The following is an 11,943-nucleotide window of genomic DNA, read 5'->3' as shown; positions in this document are numbered from 1 at the left end:
AGGGTGTGGGCCTGGGCCAGGAGCAGCTTTGCCCTGGATGGTTAGCTAGGGAGCTGGACCTCTGCCAGAGGCCTGCCTGCCTCTTGCTGGCCTGAGGGCTGCTCCTGGCAGCCTGGCCACCCCGGGGACATCGGGACAGCTCAGAAGGAGACATTTCAGCGTGTGCAGAGGGAAAAGCGCCACGCTGGGTTCTTGCACACTGGAAACGGGGCGGAGGAGGTTGGACCCTCAGGGAGCTTTTGATTTGTGTGAGATAAGAAGAAAGGGCCAGTTACCGGAAAGGGATTGAAGCCGGGTCACCTTTAAGGAGCTTGGAAGGAAGTGTTTGGCCTTGGTAACGGTGTCGCGATGTGGTTCGAGATTCTCCCCAGGATCGCCATCATGGCCGCGTGCTTATTCATTCCGGGAATGGCCACTGCACGCATCCACAGGTTCACTCACGGGGGCAAGGAAAAAAGGGTTGCCCATTATTCATATCAGTGGAATTTGATGGAAAGAGATAGGCGCCTCTCTGGAGTTAATCGTTACTATGTGTCAAAGGGTTTGGAGAACATTGATTAAGGAAGCATTTTCTTTTTTTTTTTTTTTTGCGGTTCGCGGGCCTCTCAACTGTCGTGGCCTCTCCCATCGAGGAGCACAGGCTCCGGACGCGCAGGCCCAGCGGCCATGGGTCACGGGCCCAGCCGCTCCGCGGCACGTGGGACCCTCCCGGACCGGGGCACGAACCCTCATCCCCTGCACCGGCAGGCGGACTCCCAACCACCGCGCCACCAGGGAAGCACAAGGAAGCATTTTCTTGATTGATGAAAAATAACTCAGTTATGCTTGTCTACCCCTGCTAGAAGGTTATGCAGTGTATTTTGTAGTGTGTAATAAAAATAAAACAAAAAAGTAAAATAAAAAAAAAAAAAAAAGAAGAAGAAAGGGCCAAATGGGGCTTCTGTGGGGTGTGGCCACAAAGGGAGATTCGGGTCTGCAGGAGGTGGTCCCTGCTGGTGTTGACTAACAGAAATGAGGGGGGACGGAACTCCCCCCTCGTCAAGCGTGGGCTGTACCTGGTAACGTCCTTCCAAAGAGCACAGCCTGGAAAAGGGGAAACAGAGGAACTTGACAGTGGAGAAACCTGATAACCCCTCCTCGGCCACGGGATCCAGGTCCACCAGCAGTGATGCGTCGCCTTGATGGTGTGCCCCTGCATGGGATGTGATGGGGATGGCTCTTCAGCTCTGTGGCCTTTCTGCCCAAACCCCAAAACTTCTATCTAATCACAAGGAAAACAGCAGTTCAATGCCAGCAGAGGGGCGTTCTATCAAATACCTGAGCAGCACTCCTTAGAACAGATGAAACCGTAGTTTCACCAAACTCTGAGAATCTGTCACAGCCAAGAGAAGCCGAAGGAGACAGGATGTTTAAATAGAATGGGTGGGATCCTGGAGCAGATAAAGGACACTGGGTTAAAACCAGGGAAACGTCAATAGAACGTAACCTTGGTTAGCAGTAACACACCGATATTGGTTCATTAACTGTAACAAATGTGCGACTTGGATGTAAGATTTAATGACTGGGTAAATCAGATGTGAGGGTATTCTATGGGAACTCTGTACGATCTGCACAATTTGTTTGTAGGTCTACAACTATTTAGAAAAAAAATGTCTTTTGAAAGAAATTGGAGGGCAGTTTGAGTCCCGTCACCCCGGGGTTCCTGGCAGTGGGACCTGGGCTCAGAGCCTTGCTGTCCATCCCCCTGCCCCCGTCCAGCTCCAGACCCTTGGCTTTGTCGTCCCTGTTGGTCTTCCTTCTTTCCTCTCCACATGGAACCTGAGGGAAAGTTCAGTCCAGTATTTAGAATAGATTTTTTTAATGCCCCAGATTTCTGGGTGCTTGGAAAGAACCAGCTTCTCAGATGCAGTCTGCGTGGGTGCTGGGGGCCATCCCCAGGTGAGATAAGCCCCCCGGTAAGCTTGCAGGCACCCTGCCCAGGTTTCCTCTGTCTGACAACTCCAGAAAGCAGCGCCCTGGGCCTCTGCTTCCTTCTTTTTTTTAAAAAAATTTTTTTTTAAATAAAAATTGAAGTATAGTTGAGTTACAATGTTGTGTTAATTTCTGCTGTACAGCTCAGTGCTTTGTGACCACCTAGAGGGGTGGGATAGGGAGGGTGGGAGGGAGGGAGACGCAAGAGGGAAGAGATATGGGAACATATGTATATGTATAACTGATTCACTTTGTTATGAAGCAGAAACTAACACACCATTGTAAAGCAATTATACTCCGATAAGGATGTTAAAAAAAAATTTCTGCTGTACAACACAGTGATTTACATGTATGTGTGTATATATATATATATATATACACATTCTTTTCTTTATATTCTTTTCCATTATGGTTTATCACTGGGTACTGAATATAGTTCTCTGTGCTGTTCAGTAGGACCCTGTTGTTTATCCATATATAATAGTTTGCCTCTGTTAATCCCAAACTCCCACTCCACCCATCCCCCAGCTCCCTCCCCCTTGTCAACCACAAGTCTGTTCTCTATGTCCATGAGTCTGTTTCTGTTTCAAAGATAAGTTCATCTGTGTCATGTTATAGATTCCACGTATAAGTGACATCATATGGTAATTGTCTTTCTGACTTGTTTTGCTTAGTATGATCATCTCTAGTTGCATTCATGTTGCTGCAAATGGCATTATTCCTTTCTTTTTTATGGTATCCCTTTGTATATACGTACCACGTCTTCATTATCCATTCATCTGTCGACAGACATTTAAGTTGTTTGCATGTCTTGACTGTTGTAAGTAGTGCTGCTATGAATATAGGGGTGCATGTATCTTTTCGAATCAGAGTTTTCTCTGGATATATATGCCCAGGAATGGGATCACTGGATCATATGGCAACTCTATTTTTATTTTTTTGAGGAACCTCCATACTGTTCTCCATAGTGGCTGTATCAATTTACATTCCCACCAACAGTGCAGGAGGATTCCCTTTTCTCCACACCCTCTCCAGCATTTATTGTTTGTAAATTTTGGAGGGATGGCCATTCTGACCTGTGTGAGGTGATACCTCATTGTAGTTTTGCTTTGCATTTCTCTCATGATTTCTGCTCCCTTCTTATGTGTTGAGGTCCTGAGACGGCTGCCCTCCCCTGATCAGCCCTGGGTCACTTCTGTGAGTGACCAGTGACCATTTTTTTAGGGGGTGACATTGCTCACAGCCGACATCATGGACCAAAGCTGATGTGTGTGCGGTTGGCAGTTCAGCCAGGAGGCAAAAGGGAGCTGAGCGTCTGTGTTTCTGGGCTGGCTGAGGCTTCATGGCCAGCGCTGAGTAGGTGGTCGGGACAGCTGTGTTTCCACAGGAAGGGTGGCCTGGTGGGGACACGGGAAAACAGGTCCAGCCGGCAGCTGGAACCCTGGTTTGGGGTAATTACATCTTCTTTAACTTTTGTAATGGTCACTTCCAGTATTTTTGGAGGAGGTGCAGGATTCAGAGGAAGGAGTGAGCCCTGCAGGGGAGGAGAAGCCCAGTCAGGACCCCGTTTTGTAAATGAGCCCAAACAGTAAGGATGGAGGGTGGGAAGGGCTTGTCTGGACCCGGCCTGCCTGCCGAAGCCCACCGCACGCTTTGCAAGATGACGTGAGTTACAGATGAGATGATCCTCGCACAGGGTTACGGTGGCATTGGGCACGTGGGAGGCGCTCGGCGTGGTGGGGCTGGTGTCTCCTGGGGGAACGGGGGACCTGCACCGAGAGGGTCAGTCAGTCACGGCCCCTCACAAGTCCCTGAGAGGAAATGATTCCTGTGGGTCTCACGGCTCATCTGGATGTTAGGACAAGATCATGTTGAACCCTATGAAACGGCTGTTTTTGTTAAGTCAGAAGTGGTCGAATATAAGCAGCGTCATATGGCTTAATGCAGTTGTTTAGTATTAAAGCAGTTTTGGGCAAGAGAGAACACTTTTTCTTTTAACAACTTTAGTTATCGCAAGCCTCCCAGTTCATTGTATTAGAAAACAGAGATCAGCAAACAGGAAACTTAGACATCCTGGATTTTTCCTGCAGTGGGGGGTGGGGGGAGGCATTGTTCACGCGGGTTCTTCTGTGTGCTTGGCACGTGCACAGCTGCCCACACGCCTCCCCCTCCGCTGCGCCGGGGGCCTCTTTCTTCGACCCGCAGCGATGGGAGTTTGTCCGTCGTGCACTGACCCATGCCCCTTGCTTGGACATTGGGCTTGTTTAGAATGTTTTTCTGCCCTGAACGATGCTGTCATAAACACCCTGTAGCTCTGTTTTTCTTTTTTCTAAAATTTATTTATTTATTTATTTATTTTTGGCTGTGTTGAGTCTTAGTTGCGGCACACCGGCTTTCTCTAGCTGCGGCGAGCGGGGGCTGTTCTTTGTTTCGGTGCACGAGCTTCTCATTGCCGTGGCTTCTCTTGTTGCGGAGCACAGGCTCTAGGCACGCGGGCTTCAGTAGTTGTGGCACGTGGGCTCAGTAGTTGTGGCTTGCGGGCTCTAGAGCGCAGGCTCAGTAGTTGTGGCTTGTGGGCTCTAGAGCGCAGGCTCAGTAGTTGTGGCGCACGGGCTTAGTTGCTCCGCGGCATGTGGGATCTTCCTGGACCAGGGCTCGAACCAGTGTCCCCTGCCTTGGCAGGCGGATTCTTAACCACTGTGCCACCAGGGAAGCCTTTTTCTTTTTCAGCAGATCCCCATGATTCTTTCCTTATGGTATATTTCCAGAAGTAGAATGGCTGGGCCTAATGTGAAGGCTGCAGATTGACCTCCAGAAAGGCTCCATCGCCCACAGACCCTGTGTGAGGGGGAGGGCCTGCCTTGCTTCTCTCCCTTCCCCTTTCCTGTCCTCTGCCTCCTCCCTCCCCTCTCTCCCCAGCCCTCCCTTCTCTCTCCCTCTCTTGTCCTCCTCAGGAACATTCTCTCTCTCCTCCTCCCCTCCCTCTCCCCCTCCCCTCCCCCTGCTCCTCCCCCTCCCCTCCCCCTCCCTCTCCCTCCTTTGATGCTGCACCACTGAGCAGGGGTCCAGCAAATAGCATTCCAGCTGACCACCCTGGGGGGCCTCCCAGCACACAGGCTCCCTAGGGCCCCTGGTCTGGGGTTTGCTTTTGGGGTTTTGAGGGGAAACCAAGAACCCATGGGGGAGCCTGCGGGGAGCTTCAGAGGCTTGCCTGTGACACACAGGCTGATCCTGAGGTGTGATAACATTCTTCTAGGGAGACATCCCTTCCCTGAGAGCACCCCACCCCCATGCCGGGGGTGCTGGGGCGCTGACCCCATGGGCGGGAACCCGAACCCTGGGCTCACAAGCCATTATTTATTTAACAAATACCTTATTTCCCTGGCGATTTGGCAAATGGATTGACGCCAGGCCCTCTTCCTGAACCACCTGGGACCACCCGGTGCATGAGTCAGGCTGGTCGCCACCATGGGGCCCTTGGCCTGGTGTCCTGTTCCCCCGACGCCGTTGGCTGCCCTGAGAATCCAGGGAGAAGCTGCTGCCAGATCCGGCGGCCCCAGGAGGGTCTTTGTCCTCCTTTCACAGAAGCAGTAGATTCGTGGATTCGCTCTGTTGAGCTGGAAGGAAGAATTTTTAAATTTCCTCCGGTTGAAAAACCCAAAATGGAACAATCTGCATCAATTCCCCCAAATTGGACTTGTAGGCAAGTACTTGGAGAAATGGACTATTTCCTATGCATGGAAGCAAAGTCTGTGGGAACCTCCTGGTAATGAATTTTAAAGTGCTTGTCTACTCAGTCTCATTCCCAAATCCTGAGAGTCTTAAAAACCAGAAGCTGGAGGCCTGGGGGGTGGGGTCAGGGCTCCCCACTCTGAATGGTGGGGAGGGGGCAGCTGGGGAGGCCCACCCTTCTCTGCTGCGGTTCCCTTCCTCCAGGTCAGCAGCACTGTTTGTCAACAAGCGTGACCGTCTCTTTTACTTCCAAAGATTCTGAAATTTAGGAGTGGTTTTGAGCCCTCTTTAGGTAGATGCCGTGTTCTGACATGCAGAGTTTCCACGTATTATTTCATTACCAAACAGTGAAAGAGCTCATAATTAACATGGAGATATGCCTTCTCTGTGTTTAAATATTGCCTTCTAATAGTGATCTCGTGTCTGTAGAGGAGAGAGCCATCTTCTGGCCGCAGAGCGTGGGGTTGAAGGACCCTGGCCTCGTGGGTGGGGTCTGCAGCCTGTGGGTTGGGGGAGCCTGCCCCGGGCTGTGGGCTGCAGATGGGGTGTTTTGATTATTGCCGCCCCATCTTCCAGGAACCCCTTCCCCTCTGAGGTTCCCTGACACCCCATTTCTGGCCTCGTTCAGGCTCACTTTCTCCACTCACACGAGGGTGCCCAGCGGGAGGAAGCGGCAGGGCTTTCCGTGCCATCTTCAGAGCTGATGGAAGTGGAACCAGGCCAGTCGTGTCAGAGTTTAGTGGGGGAGCAACTAGCAAGAAAACCCACTCTTTCCCTGTGGCACCAGAACCTCTGGTTAGAGGGATGGCCAAGAGTAGGAACGGGACGTCCACCGTGGACAGGAAGTGGCTCCCAGCATGCGGGAGATGGAGACCAAGTCCAAGGGCCCCGGATGGGAGACCAGGATGAGTGAGGTCTGATGCCAGGGGGCGGGTGGGGCTCGGTTATTTGAGAAGAGTGTATTTCCCTGATCAGCGGGACAGGAGTTCCATTTCATTGGGGTCCTTCCTTCCAGTTTGGGATGGGTTCTGGAATGGTGGTTGTTGTTTTTTTCTTTTTTTGGCCATGCTACACGGCTTGCAGGATCTTAGTTCCCCCGGCCGGGGATTGAACCCGGGCCCCCTGCATTGAAAGCGCAGAGTCCTAACCACTGGACCGCCAGGAAAGTCCCTGGAATTTGTATTCTAAGTGATAAAAAGGGGCAGGCGACTTTTCGTGGTGGTGGGGTTAGCTTTGTCAGGTCCCCCTGACCTGGAGAGGTAGTGTCATCAAAATCCGGTAACTCAAGCAGTGCAGTATGATTAAGGACTTACTTATGTCATTGTGTTTTACTCGAAAGTTTGAAATCTGTTAAGGTGACTTTTAGGATTCTTGGTGTGGGTTGGGGACAAGCTTTGTGTGGTTGGGTTTAATACCTTCTTGTGTGCACCTCGTTTCCTGGGAATCACTGAGGAACCGCTCTTTGATTTTCAATTTTAAACCCTTATCTTCCGACAGTCGGCCTCATCCAGAGCAGAATGGGCTGCAATTACAGTCGTCCTAATGGGATGGGTTTTATTTCGAGTGAGTGGACTGCGACAGCATTTCACTACGTTCGTATGACTGCTCACCATCGCCCATTTTTCTTTCGTTTAATGGAAAATGTGTCGCTGAAGCCTGCTTCACAGTCCTGGCCCCATGGTGGCCTGGGCGGATCCTGGCTCAGATCTGAGGCCACCTGTGCGCATCATCGGACGGGCCAGCCGTGGCCCAGGGAGGGAGGGCGAAGGAGGGGCCTATGTGGCTTTTATTTTGCTGCATTTTGTCCAGAAACATTTCGTATGCTGGGCCGAGTGGTTTTGATTTGGCCTTCAGCGGGAGCAAGGCATAGCAGGATTTCACGGGCTTCTGTGATGGCCAGAGATGCTGGCCAGGATGCAGAGGCAGGCGGGTGCCAGGTGGGATGGAGGTGCAGGTCCCAGAGAGCCTGGCAGGGCCTGGCCATTCTCTGCAACAAAACTGTTTGCTTTCACTGACATTGGAGCGCTGGGATCAGGGTCCCACCGTCGACACGACCGCTCACCGCCTCTCCCCACAGCTGGCTCGTGAAATGTTCCAGAGTCAGAGAGTATCTGAGCTGTTTGTTGTAGTGTCTCAACTTGGGAGAGCTCGGTCACCCTTTCAGCCATAAAGTCTGCCTTTCCCCAGAGGAGTAGATGCCAGAGAAGGTGTGTTTTCTATTTGAATCAACCCTGATGCAGCCTCGGAAGTACCAGAAAGGGGATCTCGCCTTGACACATACAGATGGGAACCCTTTCATTTCTAAAGTCTGCTAAAAAATCTTAATGCTTGTTAAAAAAAAATCCACTCTACCATTGGTAAAAATATCCTCTTGTGCGTTTGCAAATGATACCTCTGCCTCTCTCAGGTGCCCCGTGAGTGTGGGGTGGTGCTCCTGAACGAGGCTGGAGCCCCTGGATTTTCCGGAGCCCCCGGTCTGGCTCCTCCTGTGAGCTGCTTGTGCCGTAGAAAGGGCACCTCTCCCCGATTTTGATAAGAAGGGCCTCTGGGCTCCTCACCATTCGGAGAAGCAGTGGAGTATCTTCTCTGTCTCTCACCTCATCCTCCCGCAGTGAGTCTTGCTCCTTGTCCCTTGACAGTCATTCCACCAAAGTTATTTTTTATTTTTTTTTAAATTTTTAATTTTTAAAAATTTTAAAAATTTTTTTTAATTTTTTTTTTTTTTCCGGTACGCGGGCCTCTCACTGTTGTGGACTCTCCTGTTGCAGAGCACAGGCTCCGGACGTGCAGGCTCAGCGGCCATGGCTCACGGGCCCAGCCGCTCTGCAGCATGTGGGATCCTCCCGGACCGGGGCACGAACCCGTGTCTCCTGAATCGGCAGGCGGACTCTCAACCACTGTGCCACCAGGGAAGCCCTACCAAAGTTATTTTTTAGACAGAGGCTTCTCTCTCGGTTGCCCCAGGCCCGGGGCCCCTCCACGGGGAGAGGAAACATCTGGGAACATCAGCTGATGAGACGGCTGTTGCGCCCCCCACTCTGTCTTCTGGCATCAAGGATATCTTAATTTTTTTAAGTTTTTAAAATTGTGGTAAAATACACATAGCATGGAATGTACCACTTTAATCATTTTTATGTGTACAGTTCAGTGGTATTAAGTACAGTCACTTTGTGGTGCAACCGTTACCACCATCCACCTCCAAAACTTTTTCATCTTCCCAAACTGAAACTCTGTCCGCATAAACACAAACTCCCCATTTCCCCCTCCCCCAGCCCCTGGAAACCACAATTCCACGTCTACGTGAGATCACGTACGTAGTGTGTATTTGTCTGTCTCTGTCTTATTTCACTTAGCATAATGCCTTCCAGGTTCATCCACAACATCACAAATGATAGGATTTCCTTCTTCTTTTATCTATCTATCTATCTATCTATCTATCTGTCTATCTTGTTTGGCCATGCCTTGCGGCCTGCAGGATCTAAGATCGCCAACCAGGGATCGAACCCATGTCCCCTGCAGTGGAAGCGCAGAGTCCTAATCACTGGACTGCCAGGGAATTCCCTCCTTTTTTTAATACTATATAGTAATCCACTGTGTGTACGTGTGCGTGTATACATATATGTATATATATATGTGATATATTCTTTATCCATTCATCTGTCTATGGACCCATATTGCTTCCATATCTTTTGCGGCGAGCGGGGGCTACTCTTCGTTGCTGTGCTCGGGCTTCTCATTGCGGTGGCTTCTCTTGTTGCGGAGCACGGGCTCTAGGTGCACGGGCTTTAGTAGTTGTGGCTCGCGGGCTTTAGAGCGCAGGCTCAGTAGTTGTGGCGCACCGGCTTAGTAGCTCCGTGGCATGTGGGATCTTCTCAGACCAGGGCTTGAAGCCGTGTCCCCTGCATTGGCAGGCGGATTCTTAACCACTGCATCACTAGGGAAGTCCCCTGCTTCCATATCTCGGCTATTGTAAATAATGCTGTAATGAACATTTGAGTGCAGATACCTCTTTGAGATAGTGATTTCATGTTTTTTTTGGATATATACCCAGAAGCAGAATTGCTGGATCATATGGTAGTTGTATTTAAAATTTTTTGAGGAACCTCCACACTGTTTTCCATCGTGGCTGCACCAATTTACATTCCCGCCAACAGAGCACGAGGGCTCCCTTTTCTCCACGTGCTCATCAACGCTTGTTATTTGTTGTCTTTTTGGTGATGGCCATCCTAACAGGTGTGAGGTGATACTTCACTGTGGTTTTGATTGGCGTTTCCCTGATGATCGGTGATGTTGAGCACCTTTTCATGCGCCTGTGGCTATTTGTATGTCTTTGGAAAAATCTGTTTAGGTCCTTTGCCCATGAAAAAAATTGTTTTTTTCAGAGTTGTATGAGTTCCTTACGTATTTAGGGGTTCCTTCTTTTTTAAGGCCGAGTCACATTCCGTTGTATGTACATGCCACATTTTGTTTATCCGTTCATCCGTTGGACATCAGGAATACGTCGTGTAGTAGAAAGAACAAAGCGGTGAGACCTCGGTCTCTGCGGTTCACAGCCTCTGTGCGTTGGCAGGTGGGGGCTGACCACACTGGTGCTCGCTCGCTTCTGCTCTCAGCAGGCGCACATGTAGTCTCCACGGGCTCCTGGGCCTGCTGCTGAGACTGGAGGGTGCAGATGGGTGTGGGAGCCAGTCCCTACCTCCAAAGAGCAGCAGGGACAGGCCAAGTGAATGACACCTCCTATCTAGGGCTTTAACAAGTTCAAAAAGAGAAAAGAGCTTGTATTCATCCTGAGGGCTACATGGTCACAGGCCACCCAAAGGATGTGCCTCTGTTCCCAGAATTGGTGGGAGATTCTCTGGCAGATGTGTTTCTCCCAGAGCCCTTCGTCAGGATGGGAGCACCTGCCATGGCTACTGTGATCACAGTCAGCGGCACAAGAGCCCAGGAGGTCCTGCAACGTGTCGCCTCTCGTATAAGGATGTCAGTACATTTTATCTGAAGTTGATAATAGATCCAGAAATAGAGGTGTAAAAATATTATTTAGAGAGATGGAAATAGCCACCAGAAGAATTAAAATCTGAACTAAGGAAGAGGATTGGCAGTGGTGTGGGGAAGTTGGGGTCAGGGAATATGGCTTTTCATTAGAAGCCCCTCCAGTATGGGATTATTCAGCCTGAGTGAAAGAATCATCTCGTTTCTTCAGGGCTTTGCGGTAGCCAATGACTGATCTGTGTAGTTACGTGGTAGATGGGGTCAGAGGTGTCTGTCCTCAGGTATGATGGCAGTCACAGTGTAAGGTGTCCAGTAGCACCAGGCAGGAAATGGGAAGAGCTCAGGGACTGGTGGGTTAACAGTGTCTGGCCCAGTAATTCCTGCTGAAACCTTAAGAGGGTGGGCAGTAAATGAAAGAGCTGCCCCGGCAGATGTGACTTGCATCCTAACAGCAGTCTTCGATGTCTTCTGTCAGAGGCATGACAGTTGGGCCATTTCACATCCGTGGAGATGGCTGGTGAAGGAGGTTTCAATCCAGGGCACCTGGACAGTGCTTCAGTCCTCTACAGCACACCACCCGTGTCGGTTGAGAAAGACAGTTAACAGTTTTTTTTTTTTGGTTCTGGCTTTTAAAAAAATATAATTTTATTTTTTTAGTTGAAGTATAGTTGTTTTACAGTGCTGTGTTAGTTTCAGGTATACAGCACAGTGATTGTTTTATATATATAGGAGAATATATGTATATTGGATTGGCCAAAAAGTTCGTTCGGGAACGTACGGAAAAACCGAACGAACTTTTCGGCCAACCCAATATACATAAATAGGAGAAATGTTTCTTCTATATTCTGTTCTCCCACGGTTATTTTCTTACAGCCCTTGTACCAGTGCACCACAGTGATTTGTTTCATAGATGTCAAAACCATGGCTGGTTTCCAGAACATCATCTTTGGAAATTCTATATAGCAATGAAGCAGGTTTTCTCTTGCCATTTTTATATAGCTGTGTCTATTTGAAATTTTAGTTTCATATCACGTTTATCTAACAGTGTGTCCACTCGAGGTAGTTTGCATTCTATTGAATGGGCTTGATAGGAAATTATTAAAAAATTCAAATATTAGAGTTTCAAGGATCATAAGTGTTGATTTTTAGAGAATGTACCAATTTTCATCTAAGTGATTCTTTTCCAGAAGGGAGGGTCACAAAATGGATAACCTACGTTTTCTGGTTTTTCAGTAAGAAGCACTGATT

The 11,943-nt window shown here is 49.5% G+C and overlaps 1 pseudogene across 1 annotated transcript; it reads left to right on the top strand.

The window, feature by feature from the left end:
- The first annotated feature begins 285 nt into the window (after positions 1 to 285).
- On the top strand, positions 286 to 567 carry LOC113610736 (NADH dehydrogenase [ubiquinone] 1 alpha subcomplex subunit 1 pseudogene; annotated as a pseudogene). Its single transcript, XR_003429202.1, has one exon. The product of XR_003429202.1 is annotated as an NADH dehydrogenase [ubiquinone] 1 alpha subcomplex subunit 1 pseudogene (transcript).
- Positions 568 to 11,943: the final 11,376 nt, after the last annotated feature.

This window comes from Aethalodelphis obliquidens, unplaced genomic scaffold (assembly GCF_003676395.1).
Source record: "Aethalodelphis obliquidens isolate GAN/ISIS:26980383/991018 unplaced genomic scaffold, ASM367639v1 scaffold65, whole genome shotgun sequence".
Classification (NCBI taxonomy): domain Eukaryota; kingdom Metazoa; phylum Chordata; class Mammalia; order Artiodactyla; family Delphinidae; genus Aethalodelphis; species Aethalodelphis obliquidens.
This window is presented reverse-complemented; position numbering and strand designations above follow the sequence as displayed.